Source organism: Neoarius graeffei, chromosome 3 (assembly GCF_027579695.1).
Source record: "Neoarius graeffei isolate fNeoGra1 chromosome 3, fNeoGra1.pri, whole genome shotgun sequence".
NCBI lineage: Eukaryota > Metazoa > Chordata > Actinopteri > Siluriformes > Ariidae > Neoarius > Neoarius graeffei.
In genome coordinates this window covers 112,728,898-112,745,000 of record NC_083571.1, presented here as the reverse complement: position 1 = coordinate 112,745,000, position 16,103 = coordinate 112,728,898, and positions in this window count along the sequence as shown.

The window sequence follows — 16,103 nt, the reverse complement described above, 5'->3', positions numbered from 1 at the left end:
TGTGTGGAGTTTGCATGTTCTCCCCGTGTCTGTGTGGGTTTCCTCCAGGTGCTCCGGTTTCCCCCACAGTCCAAAGACATGTGCTTAGGTTAACATGGGGCAGCCGTGGCCTGAAGGTTGGGCTGAAGTGCCCTGGAGCAAGGCACCTAACCCCCAACTGCTCCCTGGGTGCTGTAGCATAGCTGCCCACTGATTTTGTGTGTGTGCTCGTTGCTCACTTGTGTGTGCATGTGTGTGTTCACTGCTTCAGATGGGTTAAATGCAAAAAAAAAAACACTTGACTGTGCTTAAGTCTGTGCTTGAGTGTACATGTGACAAATAAAATGGCTTCTTCTTGCATGAGATGATTTTTGTTCACACTAGCATGTGACAAAGCGTTAGGCGCTATTTTAATGACAAACAATATTTGAATGAATGAATGAATGAATTTTATTTTTATTTCGAACATGTAAAAAAAATGTATGTAACTATTTGTACATACAAAAGAAAGAAAATGAGAAATAAAAAATAAATAAATAAAATAACAAAGAGCTAAGACATTACAAAACACCGCACGTTGTTCGAAAAAGGAGTGGGAAGAAGTACAATACTTTTTTTAATTTCCCACCCCTTTTTAACTACCCCGAAATCCAAACTACATTAATACACCTATAAAAATATATACCATATATACACTTCATGAATATCTATATAATTACAAAAATAAATATATACTACATACCATATACACTTCATAAATATCTATATAAATATCTCATCTCATCTCATCATCTCTAGCCGCTTTATGCTGTTCTACAGGGTTGCAGGCGAGCTGGAGCCTATCCCAGCTGACTACGGGCGAAAGGCGGGGTACACCCTGGACAAGTCGCCAGGTCATCACAGAGCTGACACATAGACACAGACAACCATTTACACTCACATTCACACCTACGCTCAATTTAGAGTCACCAGTTAACCTAACCTGCATGTCTTTGGACTGTGGGGGAAACCGGAGCACCCGGAGGAAACCCACGCGGACACGGGGAGAACATGCAAACTCTGCACAGAAAGGCCCTCGCCGGCCACGGGGCTCGAACCCGGACCTTCTTGCTGTGAGGCGACAGTGCTAACCACTACACCACCGTGCCGCCCCATATAAATATATCATTACAAAAATAAATATCTACTACATACCTATCCCTATAAATATGAAGATATAAACTATCCCCATAAATAAATATATACCATATATACCATATACTAAGTTAGTTCTAATATAACAATCAACCCTATTCTATTTATCCCTCATCATCCTCCGTTAACATACTTCCTCTTCTATATACTTGTTTAAAAATATTTTTTGTACCTTTTTTGAAACATTTTTTATTTGAATTAGGATTTCCTCAACTCTATTTAAATGAGGTATGATGAGGTAAAGTAGGTATTCCGAGTTAGTTTCACGTACATTTACAACTTTAATCTCAGAATGGATGAGGTTTTTCTTGCAATTTTACTACTTTTCAGTCTCAGAGAATATCTCATCTCATCTCATTATCTCTAGCCGCTTTATCCTTCTACAGGGTCGCAGGCAAGCTGGAGCCTATCCCAGCTGACTACGGGTGAAAGGCGGGGTACACCCTGGACAAGTCGACAGGTCATCACAGGGCTGACACATAGACACAGACAACCATTCACACTCACATTCACACCGACGGTCAATTTAGAGTCACCAGTTAACCTAACCTGCATGTCTTTGGACCGTGGGGGAAAACGGAGCACCCGGAGGAAACCCACGCGGACACGGGGAGAACATGCAAACTCCGCACAGAAAGGCCCTCGCCGGCCCCGGGGCTCGAACCCAGGACCTTCTTGCTGTGAGGCGACAGCGCTAACCACTACACCACCGTGCCGCCCAGAGAATATCTGATCTTTGTTTTTCTTGAAAATGTTCAACTACAATCTTGGAAATTCTGAGGGTTTTTTTTCTTCTTCAAATATTACTCACCTCCCTCAGCTCTGTTTTTTTTTAACCTAATCAAAATCTTGTGAAAAAGAAATATACGTTTACCTCCGCCAACTTTGTTGGAGGACGTTATGTTTTTGCCTCCGTTTGCTTTTTTACCTGTTTCCAACATAACTCAAAATGTAGTGAATGGATTTGGATGAAATTTGGAGGAAAGGTGGCCCATGAGCCAAGGAACCACTGATTAGATTTTGATGCCAACCTGGCTGTGCATGTGGATCCAGGATCTCGATATGCATGCAGATTCAGAATTGTTTTGTCTGTAACTCAAAAAGTGCTGAATGGATTTGGATGACATTTGGTGTACGGCTTTAGTATTATCCTAGGTTCAAGTGATTTGATTTTGATGTTGATAATATGTGGCTGGGTGGAGGTACACTACTGTTCAAAAGTTTGGGGTCACCCAGACAGTTTTGTGTTTTCCATGAAAAGTCACACTTTTATTTACCACCACAAGTTGTAAAATGAATAGAAAATATAGTCAAGACATTTGTCTGGCCATTTTGAGCATTTAATCGACCCCACAAATGTGATGCTCCAGAAACTCAATCTGCTCAAAGGAAGGTCAGTTTTATAGCTTCTCTAAAGAGCTCAACTGTTTTCAGCTGTGCTAACATGATTGTACAAGGGTTTTCTAATCATCCATTAGCCTTCTGAGGCAATGAGCAAACACATTGTACCATTAGAACACTGGAGTGATAGTTGCTGGAAATGGGCCTCAATACACCTATGGAGATATTGCACCAAAAACCACACATTTGCAGCTAGAATAGTCATTTACCACATTAGCAATGTATAGAGTGGATTTCTGATTAGTTTAAAGTGATCTTCATTGAAAAGAACAGTGCTTTTCTTTCGAAAATAAGGACATTTCAAAGTGACCCCAAACTTTTGAACGGTAGTGTATGAACTCTACCTAGTGCTCTTCTAGCTTTGGTGTGCTTTTAATAGAAGACACTGTTTTAGCAGAATTCCAGTGAGTGAGACCATAATGACTGAAGGCGTGGCTGATTTAGTGTTTCGTCTAGGTATAATGAGGAGCCCTTTACTTGATGATCGAAGGGATACACTGGCTCATGTAATTATTAATAATTTATCTTCTATAGCTATTAATTGTGTTAATAGGTACGTGAATATGAGCAGCATTCGAGTTTTAACTTTAAAGGGATCCTCCAGCGGATTTGCTCTTAAACTTATGTTAAGTGAAAGTATTTGTAGATTTCAACAGTCAAACATTCATCTTCAGAGACCAAATAGTGTTTTGGAAAAATGCATTTTTATTAAAATACCAGATGGGCCTCCCATGGAAATGATGTATGCGATGACGTGGCGTAGTGGAAGCTTGGAGCAACTCGGCTGTTTATATCCTCTGCTTATATCACGGTTTTGCTAGTCAAGTTTGAACGAATCCTCTAATGAGACGCTTTCATCTCTCAACAAAGAACACTGGATAATCTTGTCTTTGAAGACAAGGATTTCAACACTGACTGGTTCATCTGTTTGCACAGCAATATCCCTCTTTCCGGTCAATTCACGTTCCGAGCATATAAGTGAAAATGAAACTGAAACTACCATGAAATAAAACTTTGGAAATTTCAAATGAGCACAAAATGTTCTGAGTAATTCTCTTATCTGGAGTATTGTCAATTAAACTGAAGCTCAATCGAATGCCCCATCTCTTGATTTGTTGGTGATTGTTCTTTAACGTTGATGTTTTTTTTGTTACCCGTATTTTCTTCCAATATATGCTGAAGAACCTACAACGCATCAGAATACTGATTACAATTCACCAGGTAAGACACCGACAATATACTACTACAAAGAATCACGGCAGAACAAAGTTGAAACTAACCTCCTGGTGTTGTTGTCTCTGTTGACACTCAATGCTGCATCTGCGGACTTCTGGAGCTGAACAATGGGCAAATATTGTTGGCACGGCATTGTCTTTTCATTCATTTTATTCTGGAAGCCCCATTAATCTTGCTTTTAATTCAAAATGATTCGCAGGCAGGTTGTTTCGAGGTCTTTAATCCAATTCTTTTCTTAATGGTCAGACGATTCTTGCCAGGTAAACGCTGAAAAGATATCTTCTTTTATCATCTTCTTTTAAGCATAATTTTGGCATTTATATATATGTTGCGAAATGATGCATACTTTACTTATTTAAAAGCCTATAAATTCAGCAAAAATGCTTGTAAAACTAGCAAAACCACGACGTAAGCAGAGGATATAAACAGCCAAGTTGCTCCAGGCTTCCACTACGCCACGTCATCGCATACGTCACTTCCATGTGAGGCCTATCTAGTATTTTAATAAAAATGCATTTTCTAGAATGTTATTTGGTCTCCGTAAATGAATGTTTGACTTAAATCAATGACTTAACAAAAGTTTAAGAGTAAATCCACTGGAAGATCCCATATCACACTGCAGTTATTGACTTCAGTAATGGCGACTTGACTATAAATTGTTCGTAATAACTGCAGTCTTAAGGAAATCCAAATTATTATGGTACAACCAGAACTACTGCCAGAGCCATGCTGTTGACAACGGTGACAGCTGTTCAAAGCCCCACAAAGCTGCCCAATATGATTGGAGTGGTGGGCAAAGCTGTTGGCACTCAGACTGTGGACATTCAGAACTTTAACCACAAAATGGTTATCTCGGAGCAGCTTTCAGCTTTGCAAGGAATACATTTTTCGGAGATCAATTTGAATAGAATGGACGGAATGGACAGATATGGACGAGCGGTGTGGACATGCAAAGACTGCATCTGGAAAGACCAAACAATTCATATCTTATCGACATTCGGCTCCCTGAGACAGCACCGGCCTCGGTTCAGGCCGTTGCTGGGGAAACATTTCCCCCTGAAGGTCACTGCCAGGAGACACTCTCATTCCTCGCATTCCTCTCTAACTCTCCATGGTCACCATTTTTACCCCCAGTGTGACAAGCGGGTGCATGACCAGCGCCTTCATGGCTGCAGGAGCGGACGGCTGCTTGCTTGCGCTGGATTACCTCCTCCCCTCCCCCCCCCCCTTACCCCCTACCCCTGATTCCCCCCCTCAAGTCCCGTGTTTAAAGTGTACTTGTGTTGTTGTGTGCTTATGTGCAAAGGTTTTTTAAATGTTCCCACACTGTACTCCTGACAGGAGCATAGTGGGGGGGGTGTTCTTTTTTTTTTCCTTATCTCTCCTCATGTTGTGTTTCCTTTTTATCTTTATCCCTGTCTTCCTGTCCTGTCTACCCTATGTCAATTGTATGTTGTATATGTACGGACAAGTTGACGGCTAATTTCGCTGGTACATGTGACTAGTGACAATAAAGGGCATCATCATCATCTGTTATAGAAAAATTAATTCACAGCTTCTGATTTGAGAATTCAATCAAATATCTATATTACTTTAGTGTCCCTGTACATTCCAGGCATTCTTATCCAGAGCAACATACAACACACCCAGAGCAGCAGTTGCTTTGCTCAAGGACACTTCAGCTCTTCCTGCTGGTCCAGGGAATCAAACCAGTAACCTTTTGGTCCCAAAGCTGCTTGTCTAACCATTAGGCCATGGCTTCCCCATGCCATGTCCTACCTGGCTATTCGTATTAATAATGACACTGTACATAAAACTGAACTGCTGATTTCAGTTGATATCTTGAAATATTATTTAAACTTACTAGAGCGGCGGCTACAATTATCGAAACCTTAACGATCTTTTGGCCATTGCAAAAGTAGAAAAAACTTAATACATAAATTGTGCATGAATAATTACTCAAACTTCCACTGGAAAAAATGAGTTGATTCCCGATTACTTAGCGTATCAGATCACATGACACCGTTCCACAATTATTGACGCCTTTGTCCACAGTTATCGACATCCAGATGATTATTTATAAAAAATAATCGGTATGTGGTATTAAGTTAACAAAACATAGTTTTTATTTAAAAAAAATGTTTTGCATAGACTTATATTTAGGACAAAATATATTTTATATAAATATATGGCTGTCGGTGTTTACGTAAATGAGGAAGTAATTCTGATGTTTGTAAACAAATGAACTGATAATGTTTAACCTGCGTCAGAAAATCTTTTTTGTTCCACTTTCTACCCACTTTCTAAGTATTTTTGTAGATCACATTTTGTTCATCATTCGTTGTTGTTTGTATTAATTTCTAGTTTTGTAGTTTATCAATAAACGTCAACAGGCAATTGAGATTGTAACCACATGAAACTCCAGGTCAAAGGTCGCATGTCATTCCTCGAACCAAAATATAAAATGTCTACTGATATTGTAATATGTGGTCGATATTTACAACAAACTGCAAAAATATATATTTTTTCTGAATGGAATAGAAAAATCTGAATATTTTAAGCATGTAATTTTTTTATATGCTCGGAATTTAATTCTGGTCTAATTCTATTTATTGCTATCGGATTCCAAATACTCTATAAACATTCCATTCTGTTATGAATCAGAAAATAATATTATAAATCACAGCACTTTTTTTTTTAAGTACTTCATTGACCTCAACAATGTGACACAAAGATCGATCCATAACAGTTATAAATGTTCCTTAATTCCACAGGGTGTCGATAATAGTGGACACCGGTGAAAGTGATCACTATTATTGACACCTCATGTGACTTCTCAAATGTGTGTTTAGATACAAAATGGCGACTGTCAAATGAAAGAGTAAGAAACAAAGTAGGTTTCGACAAGGAGATCATGAAATATCGGTGAATTTGATCAGTAAAAACACGTCCATGATCTTTCCACCATGCTCACCTGCGATGATAACGTCTGGGTTTTCCTCAAATTGCTGATTGTGCTAAAAAAAATCCATCTCAGGTAACGAGCTGTGTCATCAGATGACAAGATCAAAGGGTGAGGGGGGTCTTCCGGTTGATTAATTAACCAATAATAACTGTTGTGAAACTCACATTTGTAAGATTGTTTTTTATTGGTAAATCTGAAAAGGTGTCGATAATTATGGACTGTCGATAACTGTAGCCGCCGCGCCGCTAGCTAATTTTCTGCTATCACACAAAGGCTAACAATCTGAGGATGAAAGTTCTGATTGGGAGTATTTTGTGAACATGTGATTTCCTGAAGACAGACCCATCAATTAACTGCTGTGCCACTCGTTTTAAAAACCACATCTGTTGTGTTGTTTGTCATGATTCAAATGTGGTCGACTCTTTATGTCACACATTTAAGGAAAAGTGTCATCTGAAGTGCTACATAAAATCAAGTTAATATAAATTAATTTTGAGCATATTTAAATAATAATCTGCTGGCTTTTTTTTACATGGTATATCAGATATATTCTATTCAGCTAGAATGATATTGAATGAGTTGAAATGAGTAGCTGAATGGAATATATCTGATATACCATGAAAAAAAGCCATTATTATTATTATTATTATTATTATTATTATTATACACTCTCTTCATATCAGCATTCTTGAAGGCCAACACTAACTTACCCACAACTCGGGCTGTTAGTGCGACAGTCCAGTTACCTTCTAGCCAGTGTAGCAGTAACATTAGTGAAGGCCAACGCTAGCTTACCTATGACTCGGTGCTGTTAGTGCGGCAGTCCAGTTTCCTTCCAGCCAGTGTAGCAGTAACATTAGTGAAGGCCAACGCTAGCTTACACATGACTCGGTGCTGTTAGTGCAACAGTCCAGTTTCCTTCCAGCCAGTGTAGCAGTAACATTAGCAAAGGCCAACGGTAGCTTACCCACAACTCAGTGCTTTTAGTGCGACAGTTTAATTACCTTCCAACTGGTGTAGCAGTAGTGTTAGCAAAGGCCAACGCTAGCTTACCCACAACTTGGTGTTATTAGTGCGGCAGTCCAGTTACCTTCTGGCCAGTGTAGCAGTAACATTAGCGAAGGCCAATGCTAGCTTACCCATGACTCGGTGCTGTTAGCACGACAGTCCAGTTACCTTCCAGCCAGTGTAGCAGTGGCATTAGCGAAGGCTAATGGTAGCTTACCCACAACTTGGTGCTGTTAGTGCGACAGTTTAATTACCTTCCAACTGGTATAGCAATAGTGTTATTGAAGGCCAACACAGCTTACCCACAACTTGGTGCTGTTAGTGCGGCAGTCCAGTTACCTTCCAGCCAGTGTAGCAGTAACATTAGCGAAGGCCAACGCTAGCTTACCTGCAACTTGGTGCTGTTAGTGCGGCAGTCCATTTACCTTCTGGTCAGTATAGCAGTAGCATTAGCAAAGGCCAACGCTAGCTTACCCATGACTCGGTGCTGTTAATGTGACAATCTAATTACCTTCCAGCTGGTGTAGCAGTACTGCTAGCAAAGACGGACACTAGCTTACCCACGACTCTGCTGTTAGTGCAGCAGTCCAGTTACCTTCTGGCCAGTGTAGCAGTAGCATTAGCAAAGGCCAACTCGAGCTTACTTGCAACTCTTTGCTGTTAACGCAGCAGTCCAGTTACCTTCCAGCTGGTGTAGCATTAGCGAAGGCCAATGTTAGCACAGACAAGCTAATTATTATTATTATTATTATTATTATTATTGAATCAAAAGAAATTATTATTATTACTAATTTACTTGCATAATTTGCTTAGTTATTTTTAAAATCAACATCGACAGCTACACACAACGGAGCAACCTGGCAGCCAAAATTCTCTCAAAATCTTCCGCTTTTAACGAAGCAAACCTGGCGTCCATATTTATTTACAAATTGTCACAGCCACTTGCTAACGTGGAACTTTTACGTCTCTGACGTATGACATTGTGTTGTCTTGACAACATGCAATATTGTAACAATATTGCACGCTCATTCTCCACTGGGTAGAGTGACGTAATACACGGAGGATAAGCGATATGATAACAATATTGCATGCGATCAATAAACCCACTAGAAGGGAATACGGTGGTGTAGTGGTTAGCACTGTCGCCTCACAGCAAGAAGGTTCTCGGTTCGAGCTCAGCAGCCGGCGAGGGCCTTTCTGTGTGGAGTTTGCATGTTCTCCCCGTGTCTGCGTGGGTTTCCCCCACAGTTCAAAGACATGCAGTTAGGTTAACGTGAGGCGGCCTTGGGCTGAGGTGCCCTTGAGCAAGGTACCGAACCCCTGACTGCTCCCCGGGTGCTGTAGTGTGGCTGCCCACTGCTCTGGGTGTGTGTGTGTGTGTGTTCACTGCTTCAGATGGGTTAAATGCAGAGGATGAATCTCACTGTGCTTGAAGTGTCCATGTGACAAATAAAGGTTTCTTCTTCTAGAAAACATGTTTTTATTCCATGGAAAAAAGTGTCCTGTATGTATCTCATCTCATTATCTCTAGCCGCTTTATCCTGTTCTACAGGGTCGCAGGCAAGCTGGAGCCTATCCCAGCTGACTACGGGCGAAAGGCGGGGTACACCCTGGACAAGTCGCCAGGTCATCACAGGGCTGACACATAGACACAGACAACCATTCACACCTACGCTCAATTTAGAGTCACCAGTTAACCTAACCTGCATGTCTTTGGACTGTGGGGGAAACCGGAGCACCCGGAGGAAACCCACGCGGACACGGGGAGAACATGCAAACTCCGCACAGAAAGGCCGTCGCCGGCCGCGGGGCTCGAACCCGGACCTTCTGGCTGTGAGGCGACAGCGCTAACCACTACACCACCGTGCCGCCCTACTGTATGTACGGTATAATAATGTATAATATTGTACACAAATCTGAAACTTGATTTTTTATGATACTCATTGCAGTTCAGCCGAGGCAGTGAATAAAGAAATAATATTAGCCTTGTTCTTTATAATTCAGTGTAATTGAGTTCGTTAATGCACTTGTTACTTAGGCATTGGCAAACGGGTGCTTTTAACCGTGAAGTGAAATGAGAAAATACTAAATCCTGTATTGATCGATTTAAAGATTATTAATCTTTGGGCAATTTGCCCAGACAGATTCGTTGTCATCTTGGATCTAATAGTGAGAAGTATAGTGGAGTAAAATGTGTTCGACTCTGCCTGTGTAAATCCCCAGAGGTTTTTTTTTGTCATAAGTGTGAGCTCGTGTGAAGCTCGTTACTCCACAGCGCTTTCAAAATGTTATACTTTTTGGAATAGAAAAACGCTAATACAAGTGGGTGAGAGACAGAGAGCATGGCAGAACCTCATCCCTGGGGAACTGGTTTGTTTGGATCGGTTTATATATGATGTGTTTGTGGAAGCAGTGATAATGAAGCGAACCAACAAAACAACGTTCCGTTCAGCCAGTGGTGAAATAGACCCAGACGGAAAGACGTTAAGAAGTATGATAGTCACTTTGTACTGGGAAAAAGACGCAGCCAGCTTCCGAAGACCTGAGGGAAGGATCTTGTTCCTGTTATTATCAGCAGAAAGAATGTGTAAGGGGGCTTACACATCAAACACTTTTTATACCTGAGCATGAAGCAGCCTGTTTCTCTCTCACCTCAAGGAAGCCCTAATCGTCCATCCATTATCTATATCACTTATCTGTCAGGGTCACAGCGGAAGCTGGAGATGATCTCAGGTGAGAGACTCCAGTAGACCCGATCTATCACAGGGATAAACAACCATTCACACTCATGGGCAAGTTAGTTGACCAAATCCGCACGTCTTCGGACTGTGTGAGGAAACCCATGGAGGCACGAGCAGAACACGCAAACTCCAGATTCAAACCCAAAACCTTCTTGCTGTGAGGCGACGGTGCTAACTACTGCACCCGAATGATCGCCTCAGGATCTTCTGAATTAAACCTTTCGATTTCATAAAATCAGTGAAATTTAGTTCTCTGGCCATTCTGTGGCTGGGAAGTTATTTAATTTGACGGGATTAAAGCAAATAATGTGCATGAAATCGCTCGCTTTGCGAAGTCCGTGTGCGCATGCGCAGGTTTACCTTCTTCTTCTTTTGGGTTTTACGGCAGCTGGCATCCACAGTGTTGCATTACTGCCATCTACAGGTTTACCTTTGAGCGTGCACTGACAGTTCCATCATTCTGTCGCTAAACGAACAGCTGATCACACCGAGGTGCTCGCTGAGCGCCGATATTTATTAGTTTGGTCCTGCGTTTCCTTTACTTCGTATATAACATAACGTCTTTTCTTCTCGCTTCCTTTCCGTTACTGTAGTCATTCTTTCACGTTTCATTCGCACACTCACGTCCTCCATTTTTTTCTCCTGTTTCAAATTTGTCTCCCACAACGCCTTGCGTGAACGGGGAAAGCCCACTACGTGATACATGACGTTGTATCTTGAATTGGGTCATGGTGAAGCAGGAAAAAATAGCGGGGAATTTAGGGCTCTAAATTCAAAACCCTACTAAAATTAGAAGTCTGTGATTCGAATTCAGTAGTTTTCGCTCCACCAGACAAAAATAATTGGGTGTCGGGGAAAATTCTTTTTGTGACCTACACTTGAAAAATCTGAAAGGGAGTCTACCTTTAATGCACTGACAGACAGGAAAGTGAAAGAGGGATACCTCAGCCTTGTTCCACATCTTGGTCTTTAAAGGACATGGGACATGGGTTTTTTTCTGGGTATAATTATGTATAAAGGACATAAGAAATGCCATCTAAATCACTGCAGGGCGTCAAAAATGTGAAAATCATCACATTATTCAACTTTTTTTATACATCAGCGTAAAACAAGGATTCGTTAATGAGCTAGGTGGTCACGTGACCCGTGACGTCACAAAAACTTTCCAAGGAGCCAGCGCTTGGGAATCTAATGTAAACAGGTTACCGAAATGGACACCATCGACAGTGACATTCCCGATGTTTCACAGAGATGTGAAGTTAGACCCTATCAATTCGAACCGATAGCTGGAAATTCACATGAACATGGATCTTGTCTTTACTCTGACGGGTCAGATGATTCTGAGAGTGAGAGTTCATTCAGTCCCCATGAAACTGAAAGCGGTCGGCTCCATAACACTTCCTGGTAAGTTAAAAACAATTCTGCTCAAAGGCTAATGATCTGTTGAAAGAAGTATTATTTTTGTATCATACATTGAAAGTTCATCATAGATCTAGCTAAAGTCCGTTGCAAGCTAGTTTTTTTTTTTGCTGATATTTTTCGAGATTGATTGAGATACAATGCTTCCAGAGTCCGAGATGAAAACATTCAAAATGGCGAAACGCCGTCACACAGCCAACAACACTACGCCGTTTGGCGAAAGAGATGAAAATTAAGAAAAGTTAAACAAACTTACCAACATAACTTAGCATTTATTTAAATGTCCATTAATGTTACAGGATTTCTTGACTGTCTCTACAGTTGTAGGAATGTAAACAAAGGAGGACAGATATAAGAGTAAATGAGTCAGAATTATGATAATCAATAATTGATACACCCAAAATTATAATACTGATCCTTACCTCGGCTTTCAGTCACTTAACGAATGCACCTAGTGGTAGCCGTAGCACTTCGGGTTTCACTCCGCCGTCTTGTTCCTGAATTGGGACGTTGGGAACGGCTCCATCTTTAAGTAGCCTCTTAAATTTGGCTTGGCAATTAATATCGCTCAGTACCTGAGTATTAATGTTGAAAGAATCCTCAGTGAAATGGTCCGAACACAGTTTGTGGGAAACAGTAGGTGCAAAGTTTTTTTCTACGGCAGTAGTGAGCCCACACTTTCCTCAGCTTCGGGTCCTTGGGGAATGCAAAAAAACTTACTCCAGGGCATTTCCCATTGGAATTATTGCAACCATAAGCAGCACAATACACCATGATGTTCAATGTACGTTAAAGACTATATAAAAACAATTTTCTTGTCATTCACTTCTCCATTCATCTACCCGCTTGTGCTGTGCCCGAAAGTTTTTGTGACGTATGATCACGTGACAGCGGCTCTTCCGGTTGTAAAATATGCATATCGGAGCTCGAGCAGAAATGCCATATAATCATCACGAATATAACGATTTTGCTGAATTTAATAGATGATTTTGTATTTGTTGATGCAATTAATTCATATTTTTAATGGAAAGAAACTGATATAGCATGCTTTTATGTTTCATGTCCCATGTCCTTTAATTGCAGAATGATGTCCAGATCCAGATCTCTTTTGATTGTCACCAAAATCACGTGCCATGATCATGATGATCAACATCATTATTATTGTTGTTGTTGTCATTTTCATCGTTATAATTATCACTATTGTCATCATCAGCATAATCATCATCATCGTCATCATTATATCAACTGGAATCTCATCACAAGTTGAAAATGCTTAAAATATTATTAGAAAAAATACTGGTTTTAATAAATAGCCACAGTTTTATTGCAGGGCGGCACGGTGGTGTAGTGGTTAGCGCTGTCGCCTCACAGCAAGAAGGTCCTGGGTTCGAGCCCTGAGGCCGGCGAGGGCCTTTCTGTGTGGAGTTTGCATGTTGTCCGCGTGGGTTTCCTCCGGGTGCTCCGGTTTCCCCCACAGTCCAAAGACATGCAGGTTAGGTTAACTGGTGACTCTAAATTGAGCGTAGGTGTGAATGTGAGTGTGAATGGTTGTCTGTGTCTATGTGTCAGCCCTGTGATGACCTGGCGACTTGTCCAGGGTGTACCCTGCCTTTCGCCCGTAGTCAGCTGGGATAGGCTCCAGCTTGCCTGCGACCCTGTAGAAGGATAAAGCGGCTAGAGATAATGAGATGAGTTTTATTGCACATATTTCTACATACTGTGTATTTTATTTGTAATTGTTTGCAAAACAAAAGGAGTCCATGATTTTTTTTTTGTACAGTTAAAGTGGTACTTGACTGTAAAACATTTATTAACCTCTGCTTTGATCAATTCAATTACTTTATAATTACGTTCCATGGTAGATCTGTTTATCTGCAAGAAGAATTCTCCGACTGTATCCGTCATATATTTTTAATGTGTCTGTTTAATCTATTTTGCGTTGCACCTTCAGCCTATTAGCATCTATAGTGAGCTTATGTTTAGCTTGTTATTCTTTATTTTTCCTCTCTGTTTGCATGAAATGTGCATTTCATGGCATGACATGGTCTTGTGCAAATGAAGTAAAATTATGTTTGCTACATATTCATGAGTCTTGTATTTCATATCGAAAGACGGATATGTGATTGAGACTCGGGTACATACCGTATGTTCAGTGGCGCTTCTTGTTTTTACTCTTTCCAGTGTCATCTGAGAATCAGTGTGTTCATGTCAGTGTTGGAGTCGAGTCACTAAACCTCGAGTCTGAGTCTAGTCTTGAGTCCCCAGTGTTCAAGTCCAAGTCATGAAGAAAAATTTTCGAGTCAAGTCTGAGAACAAGATTCCGCCCACACGATTTGACGGTGGCTGTTTTAGCGCCATTAAAGGAGAACTGAAGTCATTTTTAAACTTGCTTTATTTCTTAATTAGCGTGTTATTCAATTACGTTTTTGGTTTTAGGAACCTTATATCGTGGCTCATATTGGCAACTAATTGCAATTAAATATGTGGCAGATCACAGAATCCAGGGACACATGTCCGCCCGGGAGGATTTTGAGTTATTGACAGATTCAGAAAGTACAGTTTCTAAGCTTTCCAGTGATGCCTTCCATGTGGAGATCTGACAATATTTGAAGAATGTGTGGCCTTTTGAAAGTGCATACCTCTTAAAACAGGAAAGGGAGAAAATCGCCCTCAAAGTTTTCCATCTCAGCTACTCTGGGTGCAGGGCGGGCACATAATGCTGCTCATCTGCATGACATTAAGGAAAGCCCTACCCCCTACAAGCTAGCACGATGCTACTTTCATGTAAACAAAGATCACCACGTCAATTTTCCTTCCATGCAAAGTATGCCCAACACAATTATGAAGTACAAAAATAAGTCCTAAAGTATACTTTAACGCTTTGTGGTTGAAAAATTACTCACACCGTAAGAAAGAAAGATAGCACGATGATGACACAACTAACACAACGCTAGTTTCATGCAAAGCCTCGGTCACAACCGGCCGTACAGTACGCGCTCCTACGGCCGGTCTACAGTACATGCAAAAAACGCAAGAAACGCACAGAGAGCGCGCATGAAACGCACGAGAGCGCGCGTGTGACGTGCTGATTTTCGAGCCGCAGACCGGCCGCAGAGGTTCTTTGTCATGTCAAACAAACTCTACGGGCGCTTACGGTTTTTTCAGGTTGCAAAACAAACTTACGGCCAACGCGCGTCTTTCTCCGTGAACCAAAAAAAAAAAAAAACGCAGTGATTTGAGAAACGCCAAAAATCACACGGCCAAAAAATCGTACGTCCGGTTGTGACCTAGGCTTAACCAAACCACAACACTCTCCGTTACATGCAAAAATAAGCACACAGCCTTAGATTAATAAACTTACCCCATCAGAAAGAGAAACGGCGCCTTGCACACACCAATGCCTCTGATGGAAAGTAGTCCTAGAACGGTCCGTGTATCATCCGATCATTCAAGTATTCCATTCAATCTGGAAAACGAGGTTGCGTTTTTTTTTTTTTGCTAGAAATGGTGATCTCCGATGTAAATACCGTGTGTCTGTTTGCTTCGCGGTGTTTCAGCTCCTCTGCGCTCTGTTTAGCTTCCTCATTCCATAGTGAAATCACACGCCTGTATGCAGTTAAGTAGCCACGAGCTCAGCTCGTATCATACAGCTGATTCGCGAAAAAAAAAACAAAAGACTTAAATCATCATGTGAATGGCCCAGATGGTAATTTACCCACACCCCCCAGCAGGCTACAGTCCTGACAAAAATGAGACAATTTGCAACAAAAAATGCATGCTTTTCCAACAAAACAATCTATTATCTGAAATACTGATTGCATTCTTCAAGATCTCAACTTGCACATGATGGAAAAAAACAAAAATCACAAATTTAAAAAAAAAATGCTTCTTTTGTGATTATCTCGGATTCGTTTCGGCCGACATGTGTCCCTGGATTCGGTGAGGGGTCACATATTATACTTATCGGTCTATTCAGTTTTTAGCCGTGTTGAATTTAGTTCGTTTGGTCCACGGCAGGCGTCGCTTATCCGCACGATCTTCACGAGACTTGTGCGAGACTTCGAAACGTGAAGCGTCAGCCGGGTGTCAGTGCCGCCATTTTGAAAACTGTTTTCCAAACGAAATATTGCACAAAAACGAGTTTAAATGACGATTACTGC